This window comes from Pinus tabuliformis, chromosome 2_1, assembly GCF_031772625.1.
Source record: "Pinus tabuliformis cultivar Carrire ecotype Pingquan chromosome 2_1, CPIR1, whole genome shotgun sequence".
Classification (NCBI taxonomy): domain Eukaryota; kingdom Viridiplantae; phylum Streptophyta; class Pinopsida; order Pinales; family Pinaceae; genus Pinus; species Pinus tabuliformis.
This window is the reverse complement of record NC_142299.1, coordinates 360,501,807-360,519,408: the sequence shown is the minus strand read 5'-3', so window position 1 is coordinate 360,519,408 and position 17,602 is coordinate 360,501,807.

Genomic DNA, 17,602 nt, shown 5'->3' with positions numbered 1-17,602 from the left:
ATGGAGGCGCGTCGAGTGGGCAGGTGGCAGCCCAATTGCGCCACTGGTTATGGTTATGGGACGGCGAGCTGGTCTCGCACACCTCTATTAATGGCAGCATTAATGTTGTCCTTCAGGCTCCTGGTTAACTGCGCGATGGCTCTCAGGTTGTTCGTCACTCCCGCGGTTCCGTTGCAGGCCTTCAACTCCATAAAGGTCGCTGCTCTGAGCGACTCTCTGAGCCTCTCTGTTAGTTCGTCTCTGTTAGTCTGTCTCGGCTGGGTTTCAAGAGCCTTCTCCATCTTCGTCTTCCGCTCGGCTCCGGCTCCAGGGGCTCACAGCTTCGTCTGGGCTCCGTCTCCACTTCTCTCTGAGCATTCATTTTTCAGTCATCTCCCTCTGTGCATTCGCCCCTCTGTCACTTCTCGGTTTATCACTATGCAGCGAGAAAGGCTCAGAATGGGGAGTAGGCGAGGTGGCTCTCGCGGTCGTGCCACCCATCAGCACTCCTCCACCACCTCAGACCCATCCTCGGATGCGTTGGAGTTCGGTCGCTTCAATTATCCAGCCACCAGAAGTGGCAGAGGCAGGGGAAGAGGGCGAGTTAGGATCGAAGACTGTGAGCATAATGCACATCCCACTGCCCGTTTCCGCATTCCGTGTTCCCTGGCAAACTCCTCCTTCATAGTCTCGGTAACGATTGAAAAGTGTGAGAATGCCAGGGGTTCGGGAGCGGCTCATCTTGGGGTTCCCGTAGATCAGAGGATGGAAAATCCAAATGTTAACCAGTGCCAAGTCACAGGAGGCCTTTCCGCGGTGAATACTGAAGCCAATGCAGGTCCGAGCGCGCCAGCAAGAGGAGAGCCTTCAGGCTCAGAGGTCCATCCGTCTGACTCAAATGACTCAGATCAATTTGGGTGCCAGATCGTTGAGGAACAGCCGTCTACCTCAGATGACGAATGAACCAGCCCGTGCCTCCGTTTTTGTTCTGCATCTGAAGAAGGAGTTCGCCTCCCTTTTGATTCACTGTGTTCGTGCATGTTTCAGGTCTCTGTCCACTTCACATGTTGGAGTCTGTTATTGTTTTGTTTATGTTAGCAATGGATCGCTGTATGGTCAGTTTTGGAGTTTTTTGGAATGGCCAATGTTCCTGGAAGTTAAAAACTCTGTTGTAAGTCTTCCGCTGGCTGATGCCAAGAATTATTTTGCAAAATGCCAACTTCATGGCAAGAATCTTCGAGGCCGCTGCCTCGCTGTAACACTTTTGTATAAATAATAGGAGTAGACCAATTGAGAAAAAAACAAGTTCCATATAAACTTATTAACCCTTGTTTATACAGTGATTATGGTCGTATTCGACCGGGGCGGGGATATTAATATTTTTGGGGTTTTTTATGTATTTGAATAATACGGGAATAGGTGAGAGTTTATCCGAGAGTTATATAATAAAAGATATCGATTAATATGACAATGAATTGAAAATAAGCGCTAAGTTAAAAAACAATTGGCTCTTGTAGTTAAACTTAGGCTAGAGTTGAAAAAGGGTTTATGTGAGGGATATTTGCCATTTCCCTAAGCAAAATAGGGTTCTACTTAGGCAATGTTTATGAAATGAATGAGTGGCTTTATGAATGATATTAAGAACAGATTCTTAATACTTGAGGGGGGAAATTAGTGAATGATTAGGGAAAAGTATGAAGGGGAGTTAGTCATGTAACCTTGCCTCGCCTGAGCTGCTCCAAGTCTAATGTCCGCCATGGCACTTGTGATAAAAGTAAAAATTAACACATTAAGAGACATGATCCATCACAAGTATCATTCTGCAACACCAATCTATCTACCCTGCCTACTTTGTCTAGCATTTTTTCTTCTTTCTATGGGTGCACTTAGACTAGCAAACCCTCATCAACTTTCCTTTTCTTTGCATGGTAAGCCTAGCTAAGTCTGCACTTATTACATCCAAGGGCTCAGATTAAACTGTTGAGCTCCTTTGCTTCTCTACCTATCTACTTATCTGCCAAGATTAAACAGTTTGGTCAAATTTTATTCTCTATCTCTAAAACAGGAAATTCAAACATGAACTAGCCAAGATTAAACTCTTTAACCATTCATCAATTTTGGAAAAAATTAACAAGCTGCACAGAATGCTTTATTTACAGAAAATGAAAAAGTAGTGGCATTTTCGACTTGCACACTTTCCTGGTCTTTCTTTATTTGGGGTTCATTTCTTTCACTTTTTTTACCATTTTATTCTTTTTACCCTTTGATTTTTCTTTTAGGGAATACCCTCTTTAGATTTTTTATATTTTTTTATTTTTTTTATTTTTTGATAATATGGAAAACCTTTGCAACAAGGAAAGGGATGAACATATTACAGAGCTCAACAAGTCAATCATGAAATATGACACCTATTGGTATAGGAGTATAATAGTGGCTCCACTTGGGGATGGCTTTCCCTGGTGGAAAGTCAAGAACAACAGGTCAAATGGCCTTCTGAATAACTTTTGTTGTGCTCTGAAATCTTCCTTTGCTGGTTGCTTTATTGTATGTATGACAGCACACTTGTGAAGCTTAGGGCCTTCTCTTCGGGCTTCAACTACAGTGAGTTACTATCCAATCCAAACTGTGACATTATCAAGGATATAGCATGTACATGTAAGAGTTAGAATACATCAAAAAACTGGATCAAAGTAATGTTTCAGCATTCGACCATTCACTGGTCCTTCTTCTATTTCTGTACCATCCAGGCTCTTCAGAAAGTAAGTATTGTTCCCTTGCAATGCATGGATGATAAATGGCCCTTTCCACAGGAATTCAAACTTCCCATGTTTTCCTTTATCTTCTCTCTTGGAATCCCACCTTAGAACTTTGTCTCTAATGTAGAAGTCTTATGCTTTGGTCCTTTTATCAAATGTTTTCTTGAGTTTTTCTTGTAACACTTGGGATCTTTGGTGCAATTCTTCTCTGGTCTGCTACAAATGGATGGTCTGATTTATTCTCCTTTGAATGTCATTGGGTTCCACCTGAGCTTCTTGCAGTAATTTCATTACAAGAATTCCTAAAGATGAATGAAACACAGCCTCCATGCCATAAACTAGCTCATAAGGGCTAGTTCCAATAGATCTCTTTGTAGTAAGTTTGTCTGCCCATAGTGCATTTGTAACCTTCTTGTGTCAGTTTTTCTTGCTCTCTTCCAACAATTTCTTGATAATATTAATCAAGTTTTTATTGGAAGATTCAGCTAGACCATTACCTTGAGGGTAATAGGCTGTGGAATGGCCCAAAGTGATATGGTATTTGTTACAGAAATTTATCATTTTCTTGGACTTGAAGGTAGCAGCATTATCGATTATGATTTTTTTAGGACAGCCAAATCTAGACAATATGTTGGTTTCTAAGAATCCTATAATCATTGTATCATTGGCTTGTCTAGAAGGAATGGCTTCTATCCATTTAGTGAAATAGTCTGTGGCAGTAAGAATCCATTTATGTTGGCCAAAAGAGGGCGGGTGTATTTCTCCAATGAAGTCCAAACTCCATTGTTGAAAGGGATTTTCAGTGGAAATTGGTCTCAAGGGTAAGGGTAACAGTTTCCTTTTGCCTTCAAAAATTTGGCATTTGTGGCAAGCAGTGACAAACTTCTTTACATCAGCGAACAAGGTTGGCCAGTAAAATCCAGCCCTTAGGATTTTGTCTGCAGTTGATTTCCAGTAAAGGTGTCCACCGCAGTCCCCTGCATGAAATTCTTTGAGAACTTTGTCAGCTTCTTCTTTTATTAAAAAATTCAATAGAATACATTCATGATTTTTCCAAAAAAGAGCATTATCTAAAATACAAAATTTTGAAGCTTTCATCTTTAAAAACCTTTTCTTTGTTCTGGATAACCTTGGAGGAGCCTGCAGGTTTAATAATACATGAGTTATATCAGCATACCAAGGTGATTCTAAGAAGGCCTAGCTGATTTGTGGAGTCGCCATCTCCTGTTCATTATCCAGTTCATTAATATCCGGGGCTTGAAAGTTTTTTTCAATCATGAGTTTAGCTAATCCCTGTCCTTTTATAAGCTTTGTAGGCTTTATCTCAATATCATACTCCAATATATTAGCTATCCATTTATCTCGTTTGCCTTCAATTCCATCCTGAGTCAGGATGTCATTGACAATAGCATTTGGTACATAAGCTACTACATGGGAGTACAGTACATAGACCCTGAAGTCTTGAATAGCTTTCACAAGTGCAAAAGCTTGTTTTTCCATGATCTTGTAATTTAGAGGTGCATCTCTAAGTGATTTACTGAAAAAGGCTATGGGTTTTTCACATCTTTGATCATCTTTTTGCAGTAAAACAGTTGCTATAGTGTGTTCTAATGCAAATGAGAAAATTATGAAGTCTCTATCGAACTTTGTACTTGTGAGGACTGGTGTTCTGGTCAAAACCATGTTAATTTCTTCAAATGCTTGTTTGGCTTCTACTGTCCATTTAACCTTTGAATCCTTTTTTAACATATTGTTCAGCAATCTAATTAATTCAGCCAAATTAGATATGAATCTTCTCAAAAAGTTAATCTTCCCTAGGAAAGCTTGAAGTTCTTTGACATTTCTAGGGTGGGGTATTTGCATAATAGCTTCTATTCTAGTAGGATCAATTCTGATGCCATCCTTGGAGATGATATGGCCTAACAGTTTTCCTTCTTCTAGACCAAACAAAGACTTTTTAGGATTTAATGAAATACCATACTTTCTGCATTTTAAAAACACTTGTCTTAAATGATCTAAATGTTGTTGATCTGATCTAGAAAACACAGTGAGGTCATCTAGATATATAACCAGAAAATCGTGAATCTCTTTTGCAAAAGCTATGGCCATTGCTCGCTGAAAGGTTGCCCCTCCATTCTTAAGTCCGAATAGCATTTTAACATATTTGAATGTACCCCATGGTGTTGTAAATGCAGTCTTTCTTGGTCATTAGGATGAACCAGAATCTTATTAAAACCTAAAAACCCATCCAAAAGTGAAATCCTAGAAGCACCTACTACTCTTTGTAAAATATGATCCATCTTGGGTAAAGGGTAGTTGTCCTTCAAAGAAACCTTGTTTACATTTCTTAAGTCAACACATAATCTGATTTCTCATGTTTTCTTCCTGGTAGGCACTAAATTAGACACCCACTCTGAAAATCTGATTGGAGCAATTATCCCTGCATCATGCATTCGTTTGATTTCTTTTTCAATTAAAGGAAGCAGCACAGGGTTGATTCTTCTGAGCTTTTGTTTGAATGGTTTTTTATTTTCCTTGAGGGTATTATATGTTGAATTATAGAGGTGTCATAAGATTTCAGGTCTTCATAGCTCCAGGCAAAAACATCCTGGAATTCTTTGATCGGTTCAACATACTTAAGTTTTTGATCAGGGGGAAAGATTTGTATATTTTTACCATTTTTGGATTCTCTTCAGTTCCTATGCTGTAGTCTTCAATGTCTGCTTTTGGAGATTCCATCTGAGGTTTCTTTGGAATATCGTTGAAATTAAAGAGATCTTCCATAGGAGTTAATCCTTTGGGAAAATGATTGTCTTTCAAATTGATAACTTTAGATTCTCCTTCAATAATCTCATCAACATCTGTCTCTTTAAGATCCTGTATTTCCTTTTTGGTAAATTTCGTTGGATGAAGCATTCGAGTTGCATTTTCCGTTGAAATGTCTATTTGTATCTGATTTGTTGGATCAAACTCACTAACTGTATCTCCATCTACGTAAGTGCTAGAAAATTCTTCTTCTAGGGTTAAAAAATTGTTGATCTGATTATCATTGTCAAACACTTGCCAGTTCTTTACATTATCAGGTATGGCTAGCCTGTGTCGAATTTCTGCTGTGAATTGATGATTTGGTTCAAATGGTAATTTATAGGTGCTGGCAAACATTGCTAGGCTATGAGCTTGCAAGTTATGTTTTCTCAGGATTTTGGCAAGCTGAGTTTCTAGAAATGTGTTGAGGATCTCTATAGTTGTCCCTCTGTACTCCCTTAATATGGTATCATTTGTTAAGAATTTCCCTTTTATCTGTTGAATGATTAAATCAAAATCTCCCAGGACTGACACTCTAGTTTCTCTCAATTTCTTGACCAACTTAAGACCTAGCAATAGAGCTTCATACTCAACCATATTATTAGTGCACCTAAAGTTTAATCTGTAGGCATGGCCTTCAGCATGATTGTTTTCAAGATTGTGCACCCAGACTCCTGCCCCTACTCCTAATTTGTTCACAGAACCATCAAATTCTAAGTACCAAAGGATTTCATGTTCATAATTAGTATCTGGAGTTTCTGGGATCTGTTCAATAGGGAGATCTGGTTTTTCGGTTTCTTCTGGTTTATCTGATGTCTCATGATTTTCAGAAATTTCTTGGATTCAGACACTAGACCTCTTATTTGCAATTTCTTCCGTTTCATCTGCTAAAACTTTTATTTCATGTGGGGGATCAATTTCAGCATTGTAAAGGATAAAAGAATCCATATCTGAATGTACTGAGTAGATAGGGAAATTTTGAGGTTTCTCTTGACTACTTACTACATACTTCATTAAGGTTTCTCGGTATAGTCTCTTGGGTTGACAAATCACTGAAATAGTAGCATAAGACATGTCTAATTGTAGAGATCCTTGAAGATTTGCACCCCAAGATCTAGACAATAACATGCCATACTTTGGTGGAATATCAGTTACTACTATGTCCATTAATATGGTTTTGGCAGGATATTGGACTAGTGACACACATAAGTCTTTGATTAGACCCAAACGTTTGACCTAACTTGAATCAAAAGAGAAAAGGTCTTTATATGGCCTGGTGATGTCAAGGTCTAGTATCTCCATTATAGATTTAGGCATTAAGTTATGAGAAGCACCAGAATCAAACATGGCATTATGGAGTATTTTATCATGTATGTTTAAAGCCACATAGAAAGGAGGAACTTCTCCCTCTGCTGTTTTTCCATTTACTCCAGGGCCAAATATCAATTCAGGCTGGTCATCAAAAACGTTTACTAAATCTTCGTTCATGGAAATCTTGAGTGATCTACTGATTTGACTTATGTAGATATCATGTTTAGCTAATTCTAATAACAGAATAGCTATCTTTAGTTTGCCTACTTTTGTCTCAAGATTAAAAGGTTTTTCGGTCTGAGTTCTTGTATTTCGGACAGCTGAATTTTTTGTGTTTTTCTCCTCTTCAAGAGTGGGATTATGGGTTGAAGTTGTTTCCAAATCGAGTTCTAGAGGCTCTCCTACTTTTCTTTTAGAAGGAACAGAATTGGAAGGTTGTTTGTTAGGTGGTTGATTATCTAATACATCTTCAACAATTGGGTTATTAGGGTTAGGATCTGTTTTAGAAAGAATATGTACAGGGGGGTTATTGATCTTACCTTTGTTGGGCTGCTTGGTACCTTTCTGTTTACTGGTTTCAGGGACATCTATTCTTCTGCTCCTCAGATTGTATTGTTTGTGGACTTCATAAATGGTTGTATCATATCCCTCCCTAAAGTCAAATGATTCACCTGACTGAGTTTGGAATTGTTTAAGAATGTGAGCTTCTTGATCCTCTTGGGTTAAGAAAACTTGTTGTTCATTGTTGAGTCCCATCAAATTAATTTGAGTGTCTTCTGTTGGTTCATCATATGTTGAGGCTTCAGCATAATTTTCTTGAAATGGGGGCCTAATATTTTGGTCAGGCCCTGTCTTTCCAGTGTTAGGATTTTGGTTCTTCCTGAAATTTGGATTTCTCCCAGTGTTGCTTGGTTGACCATCCCAAGGGGATTTTCTCTCGATTGTTTCTACTCTATCTCCAATTCTATCCATTCCTTTAATAATAGCATCTAATTTCTGTTCAAAGGCAGAAGGTTCTTCTTTGAAAGGTGTCCTCCTTTCAGCTCTAGCTCTAGATCATTTAGATATCAGGTTGGCCTCAACACTGACAGCTATACTCTGCATCTCTTCTAAGTTTCAAGGAGCTCTTTCCCTAAGTTGGTATTCCATGTCAGAATCAAATGCATCAGGGAATTTGATCAAGGCCAAATCTGGAGGAGGTCTGAGATTTTGAGGAATAGCATTGTAGACATTATTGAATCTGGTACAGTAATCTTGGACAGTTTCTTGTGTGCCTCTTCTTAGGTTTTCATACTCTGATAAAATGTGGAGAGGATCTTTCTTCTTTTCCCATCTGTTCAAGAAAATCTGATAAAGAGCTTGTGGGTCATTGATACTGTTTGCAGGGAGGGCTCTAAACCAGGTTCTAACATCTCCAGTTAAACTTTGAACAAATACTTTCATTCTAACATCATCATCATCAACCTCATATCTTTCAAAATAGTTGGTCATTTTATTGGTATGTTGTTGAGTTGTGTAAGTGCCAGTACCTTCAAAAGAAGGGATTTTACTTTGATAGTCTTGGGGCATAGCCCCTGGATTGGCAGGTAAGTTTAGGGGAGTATATCGGTTTGCCATGGTTGCAAAAATAGATGTGACAACTAGAGGAGTAGGGATAACAATGGGAATGTGTGTTGTAGATGGAGGAGTGGAAAGGGTAGTTTGAGGTGTTGATGGTGAACTTGGAGAAGCTGTAGTAATCACAGAAAGGTTTGGTGTTCTTTTAGAGGTAAGCTTAGATTGAATGGAGTTCTGCAAATGTCTGTCAAGGTGTGAAGTAACAACTTCAATCTACAAATTTTCAATGAATATTGGATTTTGAACTGTGTGGGTTAACCCAGATTCTGAAAAGGTCTCAAATAAAGATTTTTCAAAATACTTATCAGAAGGTTCGTCCTTAGGGTAGATCCACTTCACAAGACAGGATCTTGATCTGTATAGAGGCCAAGAACTAGCAGAATTTTCTTGGCTCTCTTGTCTTCTAAGAATCCTAGGAATCAGATTAGGATTTTCAAACACAGTTGGGGGATTAGGATCAGGATTTGATCTAGTGTAATGAATCCTTTCTGAAGCCATGCTTCTAGGTGTATTTTTGGTTTTTTTCTTGAAATAGTTTTGACAATACAACTTTAACAGTCTCTTCTAGGAGGTTTTTAGATGTGGGACTTTTGAACTTTCCTAAAGACTTTTTGAAAAGAGGAACTGATCAGGTATTTGAAACCAACTGTTCAATCCATAAACTAGACCGGAGATAGATTGAAGTAGCATTTATTTACTTCTGCAATTGCAAAGCAAAAGCATTTCAAAGGCTACCTGGCTAACTTAAACAATAGTAACAAACAATTATTCAGTCCCCAATGGAGTCACCAATGATGTTATCACTCAGGTTTTCCCCAAAGTTGTAAGAAAGGGAAGGATGTCGAGGTAACCACAAAACAATCTTTTAGATACAAAATCTAGCCAATCTGTATCGAGAGAGGGCTCTCTCTTTATGATTTAGCTTTGTTTTTAAAAGTATTAGGCTAGTTATGAAGTTCAAGGGTTTTGTTTGAGTTTGGGTGGTGAGATTCAATAGAACAGAGAAGTAAAACTGAGTAGTTCAGTCCATTGGGCATGATGGAGTCAAAGAAAAAGGCTTTCTGGATTTGGTTTCTTAACTGAGGATGGCTTCACATAGCAAGGTAGTCAAACAGGGAACAAATAGAGACTTGAAACAGATGGAATGGGCTCAAATGGGGTGAAGGGCAGTTAAGAATCCTTCAACCTATTTAAAGAGGGAAAGTGAATGATTACTGATAAGGAGTAGTTAAGAATTCTTTAACAAATAATCAACATGAAAGAATCAGGAAATAGGAGCAGTTAAGATTTCGTTGTTTATACCAATTCTGAAGAAAACACAGAGAATAATAAAGACTGAAAACAGAGTGCAATCAAGCATATTCTGAAATTAACCATTTTCTTTATCATTCAAATTATGAAACACAGATGATATATTAAACCAGAAAACTTTAAAACACAAGATATAGAGGACTTATTGATCTAGTGGTTGATTTAAGAAATCTCTGACAAGTCCTCTGCTTCAATTCTTCATCCAGTAGGCCAAACAACAGTTGATTCCAACAGCTCTTTATTCCAAAAGTTCAATATTACAGCAAAGTCTAGGAATCCACACACCACCCCCCACCCCTCTAATGGAGGGGTATTTATGCAACAAATTTGTACAACAAATATCTCATAACAGTTGTGAGATAATATCTAGGATGACTAATAAGAGTTTACAAGTAAAAATAGAAACAGTGAACTGATGTTGTGTTGGATGTAGGCCTTTAGGGTTCGGCTTGCAGTTGTCCTCTGCAATAACTCTGCGCTGGCTGCCTGTCTTAATTGTGCTCTTTAATTCTGATCTGCTTTCTTTAATTCTGCTCTGACATCTTTATCACTGATCTGATACACTTTAATGTTGAACTGATACTCTTTAATGTGCTTTCCCCTGCTCATCATTGTCAGATATTTAGCCCAAAATTTCCCTTTTCCCTGGAGGTTGTTTTGCGCTTTCCAATTCCTTTCCTTTAGACTTTCTTTGGAGATTGCTGAGAAGTTTCCGGCGATCAGTGCACCAATTCATGGCTTTCTAAGATAGATGAAAGGGTACCTATAATTGAGGAGGAACATCGTACACTAGAGGGTCGGTTGACAGGCAGAGGAGCTCATTGATGGAGCCTTTCTGGTCGGAAACTAGAAATGCGACCTCAGTTGATTTTATGCCTGGAGTGTGATACGTAGAGAAATACAGCAAAAATGACCTTTTTTACCCTTTTATTTGGAAAAATGAAGTTTCGGTGGGATTTTTTTATTTGAAGGATGGATGACGTCAGCGGAGTACGGGGGCAGATGACGTGGTGGGTAATTTCAGCAGAATGATGGATGATGTGAGAAAAGGGTGACGTCAACGGAGGTGGTAAGTGGTTTTTCCCAGACCGCTTTTGGGGCTGAGCGGTTTTGGGCGGGGAGGGAGCGAGCAGCCCGGATGGGCGATGCGTGTCTTTGGTACGGCGGAAAAACCACCCGCCGATCGCGCATTAACGTTCGGCGGTTAGGGGGATCGCGAAATGGATGCGGACTGTCGGATGGTCAGGCCCTGATCGGACGGTGGACGGGCTTTGAACTTGGCGGAGGGTTAAGCAGTGGGGTCAGCATGTTTCTTTAAAAGATTTTAATGGTTTTTGGGCGCGTTTGATTGGGTCGCGGGCTTGGTTATAAATTAACCCAGATGGTTAATAAATCCCATTGTTGTGCGAGGAGGTTCTTAACAAGTTCCAGATAAACTTATTAACCCTCGTTTATACAGTGATTATGGTCGTATTCGACCGGGGCGGGGATATTAATATTTTTGGGGTTTTTTATGTTTTTAAATAATACGGGAATAGGTGAGAGTTTATCCGGAAGTTATATAATAAAAGTTAGTGATTAATATGACAATGAATTGAAAATAAGCGCTAAGTTAAAAAACAATTGGCTCTTGTAGTTAAACTTAGGTTAGAGTTGAAAAAGGGTTTATGTGAGGGATATTTGCCATTTCCCTAAGCAAAATAGGGTTCTACTTAGGCAATGTTTATGAAATTGAATGAGTGGCTTTATGAATGATATTAAGAACAGATTCTTAATACTTGAGGGGGGAAATTAGTAAATGATTAGAGAAAAGTATGAAGGGGAGTTAGTCATGTAACCTTGCCTCGCCTGAGCTGCTCCAAGTCTAATGTCCGCCATGGCACTTGTGATAAAAGTAAAAGTTAACACATTGAGAGACATGATCCATCATAAGTATCATTCTGCAACACCAATCTACCAACCCTGCCTACTTTGTTTAGCATTTTTTCTTCTTTTTATGGGTGCACTTAGACTAGCAAACCCTCATCAACTTTTATTTTCTTTGCATGGTAAGCCTAGCTAAGTCTGCACTTATTACATCCAAGGGCTCAGATTAAACTGTTGAGATCCTTTGCTTCTCTACCTATCTACTTATCTGCCAAGATTAAATAGTTTGGTCAGATTTTATTCTCTATCTCTAAAACAGGAAATTCAAACATGAACTAGCCAAGATTAAACTGTTTGGCCATTCATCAATTGTGGCAAAAATTAACAAGATGCACACAATGCTTTATTTACAAAAAATGAAAAAGTAGTGGCATTTTGGACTTGCATACTTTCTTGGTCTTTCTTTATTTGGGGTTCATTTCTTTCACTTTTTTGACCATTTTATTCTTTTTACCCTTTGATTTTTCTTTTAGGGCATACCCTCTTTAGATTTTTTATATTTTTATATTTTTTTTATTTTTTAATAATATGGAAAACCTTTGCAACAAAAGGGATGAACATATTACAGAGCTCAACAAGTCAATCGTGAAATATGACACCTATTGGTATAGGAGTATAACAAGATGCAGCTCATCCCTCCATGATGGCCTGCCCATCCTCTGACATGCATCGCATTCCCTACAATAATATTTGGAATCCTTATGCAGTGTCAGACACCACAACCCAGTGTGTAAAATCTTCTACGTTGTTGCTTTTCTTGCATAATGGCCTCCCGCAGCCCCTCCATGAGCTTCGGCTAGGATGCTGCTTCGTTCAAACTCAAGCACATAACGTCACAATATCTCGTTTGCTCCCATATTATACAAATGACCTATAATACGAGAAAAATCTGTTGTGCACACCATCAATTCCTTCTTTTGTTGGTTGGTGTATCCTTTTGGAGTTGTTCATGTAGTTAGAAAGTGTATGATGTCTACAAAATGATTATTTGCTACACACACTGCAAAGAGTTGTGTGCCAGGTAGTCCTTCCTCCAAATTAGTGGGCTCCTCACCTGTTTCAATGTGCGACAGATGATCCGGTCCTGCGTTCAATCACCCTGGCTTCACAATGACTTCGAAATCATATTCCTGAAATAACAACAACCATCTGCATATTCCCCCCTCAACACAGCCTTGTTGATTAGGTACTTTAATTCAGAATGGTCTATATACACATTAAAGTGTCCGCCTAGAAAGTAGTGTCTGAACTTCTAGAGTGCGTACACCATAGCCAAACCTTCGCGCACTGTCGTCAAATAATTCTTCTCAGCCTTAGATAACTTCCTGCTTGCAAACGTGATAGCATGATCCAACTCTCCCTCACCGACCTGTGTCAGTACTTCTCCCAGCGCAATACATGACAGATCCACATGCACATGAATTTATTTCTTCCAATCGGGGAAGACTAGGATCAGCACGGTGACCATCTTTTCTTTTAACACATCCAAGCTCTACTAATATTCTTCATTCCAACAGAATGTAGCATCCTTCTTCAATAGTTTTTCCATTGGTGCGGTAATCTGGGCATAACTCTTGATGAACTTTTGGTAATAACCAGTATGCCCTAGCGTTGTGCACAATTATTTAACACTTCTTGGCACCTCCAATTTGATTATAACCGTGATTTTAGCTGTATCCACCATTAATCTGTATTTTTATACTACATGACCCAGCAAGATTCCAAAGGGAACACAAAACAAACATGACTTCAAATTTAGCGTGATTTGATACCTCGGCATGTATCCAACATCAAGCGCAAACTAGCTACATGGTGTTTTACTAGCCCGAACACCATCCAATCGTCAAATTATACCTCCAAAAACTTGTGAATGAAGTCCTTGAATGCCACGATGACTACGCATGAAAAGATCATCAACACGTTCTTCAGTCCAAAAGGCATTACAGTATACTAAAAGCATCCCCATTCAGTTGTGAAGGTCATCTTACTCCTATCTTCCGGCGCGATCTTTATCTAATCGTACCCCAAGAACCCATCAGTAAATGAATATGATTTTTGTCCTCCTACATTATCCAACACTTCATCGGTGAACGGAGTTGGAAAAGGATCATACACGCAAGCGTCATTCAACTTCCTGAGATCTACGCATATCCTTATTTCATCCTTCTGCTTCTTTTCCTAAACTACCATAGGACTGACCCAATCAGATTCCTCCACTAGTTCAATGATTCCTGCTACCAAAATTTTGTCCAATTCTAAGCAGACCCTTTCTTTGTACTTAGGATTGAGGCAATATGGCCTCTGTTTCACAGGCTTTGTGTCTGGTCTCAATGTTATCCTCATTACTCCTAAATCTGGCTGAATCAAATCCAAGGGACCCCACAGGATTTGGACGATTGTTGCCTTGACCTCTTGCAGTGCTTCATCAATGCACTCGAATCCATCCTCAAAGTTGAATGTCATCAAGAATCCCTCTCTCAAAATATCCCATTCGTTCGTGCCATGGCGGAGCTCTGTCTCCAAGTACCAATTCATAGGTATTACATCCAAGGTGTGACAGAACAGATGCACCCACTCCAGTTGCGGTTCTGCTCCATAAGCATCGGTCCATTTTTCTAAGTGATCACACAGATCACTCCTCCCATCATATTTATTTGTCAATCACACCTTTGGGTGACCAAACTGTACCCTCATCAGTCTTTTGTATTCGTGCCATCCGTCAAAATTTCCTTTATGTGTACCCCACCATCTTGCAGGTGTAGCGCGCAATGCTAAGTCCAAGGCTTGGAATTGATGCTTCTCTAGCACTTCCCTTTCAAATGCATCCAAAAATTTATCAACGTCAGTTAAGCCATCATAATAAGGCATAATTCTTACCTCTGACAATACGCAATGCAGCGATTTGGTCATCAAGTTACATTGTAGCGTAGACACTTCGTGCAAACTATTTTTCCAGTGTTCCAATTCCTCATCTAAATATGATGTGCAGGAGCTTTTGCGGTCCCATGCAATACGTCCATCTACTGTCAGATTCACCCAATCTTGATCTCACGTCGTTATCTTATAAATCTGGTCATAATCGCGGACCAGTTCAGTATAACGTAGTCCTTCTGCAAGGTCCAACGGTACTACCACGCGAAGCAATTTTCTTTCAAATGACATCATCCACTTCTTCAAATTGATCACCCCATTCATGTCGATAGCCTAGTCAATCCCAAGGAGCGCGGGGTAGGGATTGTTGTCATCGACAATCTCTATTACTTCGAAATCCACCAATGTGCTCATGCCTTCAATATCTACTGTCACTCCCTCTAATCTTCCCATGGGGATAATATTTTGTTGATTCACCATCCTCAATTGAATAGGATACCACTACAGCGCAGGTCTCCTCATTCTCTCCCATGACTATTTCGGCAAAACATTCACATCTAACCCAAGATCTAGAATAACTTGGTCCATTTCATACTCTCCTATTTGCGCGCTAAGCCTCATCTCGCACCCTATTCTTTCCTTATTCTTACCAATTTTCCCGACCACGCGTAGTCCCTCAAGAGCATTACCAACACATTTATTGATCAAGTCCTGTAATCCCTTTACGGCCTTGATATCGCATAGCAGCTTCATACAGGCCTCCAAAAAGGTAGTAAGCATGGATGGGTCCATTTCTTTAGACTGGTTATCCTAACTTCGGAGGTAGAAGCCTCACTGAAGCTTTTCTTTGCTTCCATGAAGGTTCCTTCGCGTGCTCCAAATCAAAGCCAACCTCCTTTTCTGGAGCTTTGCGGACCCTTTCTCCTTATTCAGGTTTCTTTCCCTTATCTTTGCCAGTTGTCATTCCACTTTGCAGCACAATATTCACATTGGGGTCCTCTTCACAGGGTTCATCCCTCATCCTCTGCAGGTTCTGTGTAGGTTGCTGAGGCTGCGTCCCATTTTCGGGAATCTTAGATATTAATACAGTGCAGTCTTCTATCGCATGATCAAACTGAGTACAGTATCGGCACGTTGGGTTCGTGCATTCTCATGTGTAGTGTCCTGGTCCTCCACAAATGTAGCAAATAACTTTCCCCCAACCTCTCACAGGTCCTCCTCCGCCTCAACCTCGTCTGCGCCCCTAATATCCTCCTAGCGACCTCCCAGCGCCTTGATCCGGAGGCCGATTTTTGTCTGCAGTGGATACGCAGGAGTTCTCTCCATCATTAACTCATAACTATGGCAATTGCGCTCATCATGGCCTACTAATTGGCAGAAGTTGCAGAAGAGTTGTTGCAGTGTTTGTACAAACTTCTGCAACAAGTGGAAATTATCTCTCGCATTTTTCTAGCTACCTAACAGATAACACACCACAGTGTGGGCCCTGCACTTGACCATGCTTAAGATTTCGGCCTCAGAGGCATCAGCCCTCCTCCTGTAACATAATTTGCGAAGACAAGGCAATGATCTTTATCATGCCCTTTACTCTTACATTTCAAACACCAAACCTCTTCGTGCACCTCTGGCCGAGCCGCTCTATCCTTCTTCAAACTTTGAAATTCTAGGCAAAGGTTCTACAACTCCACGTGAATCTACTAAACTCCCAAAGCAGCATCTTGAATTGGTGTCTCATGCAATCTCATTGCAATCTCAAGGCCTCTGCCTGGGTCCCAATATTTTGTTGTGATAAAGCAACCCTTAGATGAGGCAAGAGCGAAGCCACAAACCATTCACAGTGTTGCCCATCCGTAAGATTCATGTTAGCTTCACAGATTTTTCACTTCAATCTCTGATCCAGCTCCTTGGGTGTCTCGCCAGGCTTCATCATCATCTCCTTGAATCCAATGATCGATTTCACTTCAGATTTGGGCCTATTGAATTCCTTATTCAGCACAGTCTGAATGTCCGCCAATGCAGCCATGAGGTTATCAGTGCAGTACTTAATGTACCATGTTAGTGCATGTTCCTGTAAAGAAGTAACCAACGTAGATTTCTTCATCTAATCATCTATAATTTCCTGGGCTTCCAACACAGCCTTCACAACGAACCAAAATTAGTCCAGATCGTCATTCCCCAAGCCCTTGAAAACAGGCAATTTCACTAAATTCGCCATAGTGAATGGTGGCGGAGGTGGTGGTGGTGTGGGTGAAGGTGTATGTGGTGGAGGTGAAGATGGAGGTGGTGTGGGTGGATGTGGTATTCGCGGGAACCCTCGCCTTATTAACTGGACAACACTCTGCGGAGAAACCTGTGTTTCTTCTTTGTCGTCACTCCAAGGAGGTTCAATGAGCAGGCTATATTCAGGTCCTGTTCCTTTTCTATCCCTGAATAACTTTCCACTTTGCGTAGCTCCAAACATCAAGGTAATTGCATAACCTTCTTTTCACACAAGAGAATTTTAATCCAAGTATTCAAAGACCTTAAATACTTACCTCATGGTCCTTTGAAGAAGCATCACTCCTCTTCGTTGTAGCTAACCAAGGTATCGACCGCAAACTCTGTCACAAATCCTTGTATGAAACGATCAAGCCAGTGATCGATAGCACGTGTGATCTTATCTTCAGAGGCTTCCAATCTCTGCACTAACTCCGGGGTCCACACTATTGGACCGTCAAGCCTCCACGTTCCCTATTCATCCACTAATTTAGTGATCCACTCGTATAGCTCGAATGGGAAGGAACAAAAGAAAAATTTGTGTATCTCTGTGTACAGATACCTGTCCAACCACTGTTCTTTCATCAATCATCAGATTTGGTACCTTGAATTTCCATTTAATAAGAGTGTCCTGTAAAACATATTTCAAATGCAAAATAGTAATAGATAGTGGTTATTTAGTGTATCGATAAATCTACACTTAAATGGGATTTAAAACGTTATTGATTGAGAGCATATTTTGAAAGTACAAATCATAAATGACTAGCATA